Source organism: Chrysochloris asiatica, unplaced genomic scaffold (genome assembly GCF_000296735.1).
Source record: "Chrysochloris asiatica unplaced genomic scaffold, ChrAsi1.0 scaffold00454, whole genome shotgun sequence".
In the NCBI taxonomy this organism is placed as follows: domain Eukaryota; kingdom Metazoa; phylum Chordata; class Mammalia; order Afrosoricida; family Chrysochloridae; genus Chrysochloris; species Chrysochloris asiatica.
The window spans coordinates 646,536-648,678 of NW_006408972.1; positions in this window are offsets into that span (position 1 = coordinate 646,536).

The following is a 2,143-nucleotide window of genomic DNA, read 5'->3' on the forward strand; positions in this document are numbered from 1 at the left end:
CCTAACCTTTATACCTGTGGTTACAGTCCCATTTGGGAACCAGGTTTTGCTTGTTATGTTAAGGAGATCATATCAGTGTTGGGCGTGTTTCAAAGCAACCACTTTGAGATATAAAAGAGCAGGTTAGACACAACAGCATAGAAGTCCTGCTGCATAGAGACAGGGACATTCCCATAGAGTGGACAGAGAGAGAGAGAAGGAGAGAGAGAGAGAGAGAGAGTTCCTTTTGGACTTCTTGCCTCCTGAATTTTGAGAAACCAAATTTCTGCTCATTAAAGCTCCCCACTATGGTATTTCTGCTACAGAAGCAGTAGCTGACTAAGACAGACCAGGAGTGGGGTACAAAATGCATATGACTATCCCAAAGGTGAATGTGGTTTTGGAATTGGGTACTGTGTAGTATCTGTAGGAATGGTGAGACTCTATACTAAGTCTACAGTTTGTGTTGAAGAACCTGTTGGTACAATGCGGACATGAAGGGTGATTCTGATGAGGGCTCAGTAAGGACTGAGACCTATGTTGGAAGCTCCTACTTGTCATAAAGAGAATGTTGCTAGAAATATGGATGTTAAACATGCTTCCAGTGAGACTTAAAAAGGAAACAATGAACATGTGATTGGACAATGAAGAAGGGTAACACTTTCTATGCAGTGGCAAAGGAACTTGCCAGAATTATGTTCAAATGTTTGGTGGAAGGTCGAACTTTTAAGCATTGTACTTGGATACTTGGCTAAAGAGATGTCTAAAATTTCAGCAAAATGAGGGAGGAAAGAGATGGACTTAAAAATGAACAGTGCAATGTGAAACCAGAACTTAAAAATTTGGAAAATGCTATTGTACAAGCTAAGGACAGATATCCTAGAACTTTCATCAAGGATGTGGCTACACAGTCTTTATAGAGATTAAGACAGTGAATGGAAGATCTGATCAAACAGTGCTTTAGAAAAATTATCAGCATAGATGAAGGAGACAGAGGCAGTACAAAATGAAGGGAAACTGCCTTGTAATTCTACAGGTAGGAAGTGGTCTATTGGAGTCACTTGGATGGAAACACCTGGACCATGGTGAATAGGGCTGCCTCCATTCAAAGAGGGGAAAACCACCTCCTAGGATTCACAGAGTCAGATCTCCCTAACTCACTTCTGGTGTGTGGTGCTGAACTTCAGGTGGGTCAAGAGGATGAGGTCACCAGACTACCATATCCACGTGACACAAGAATGAAGCCTGAGGGGACTGAAAGAGGGGGTCAGCACTCAAATGGACTAAGAGAACGGGACTGTCCAAATTCAAGGAACTAGAGTTGCCATCCCAGTCAGTGGACCTAGAAGGCAGGGCTGACATCCAGCGCCAACATCCAGCTCCACCCAGAATTTGGAGAGCAAGCTAGGCCAGCACCCACAATCTAGAGAGCAGGCACACTGCTCAGATGGTCCTGGAGAACAAAGGATTATTTTCAAGCCTTGAGAGCTAATGGCATTTCTTCTGCTGGTTTTGAGACTTGCCTTTTGTTCATGAACACTTCTTTTTCTCTAATTTATCCCATTTTAATAAAAATGTCTGCCTTGTGCTTACTCCGCCTTTGTACTTTGGAAGCAGATAACACGTATTCTGGATTTCACAGGTAGGAATTTTGTGTCTCCCCTATACAGGGTTGCTATGGGTCAAAACCAACTTGATGGCACTTAATCATAACCACCATAAAGGCACAAAGTGACTGGCTTACAAGTTTTTAAGAGGGAGTTTAGTCTCAGAGTGTTTAGGGGAAGGCAGAATCCCCACTGAATAGTTTTCATCTTGTCTAAATGGGTCTGATGAAAGGAGATGGGGATAAGATTCTTATGATTAAATAGTAATTGTTATCATGACTAATTGCGACTGTCACAACTATAAAGGTAGTTTTATAACAAAAAGAGGGGAGTAGTTAATCTCACAGCTCAGGAACCATCAAGGGAGAAGAGCACAAGTGGAATGTGGGAACCTATCCAGAGAAGCAGCAACACCAGAGATGGAGGCAGAGATGAGGACATGGAGAGAGAGAGCAGCTGAGAACTCAAGACTCATGGAAAGAGAAAGGCTGTGTGCTGGTGGCCAGGAGGCAGGCTTGCAATATGTGCCCTGTAGTTGTTTAAGTGATTATGTGTTC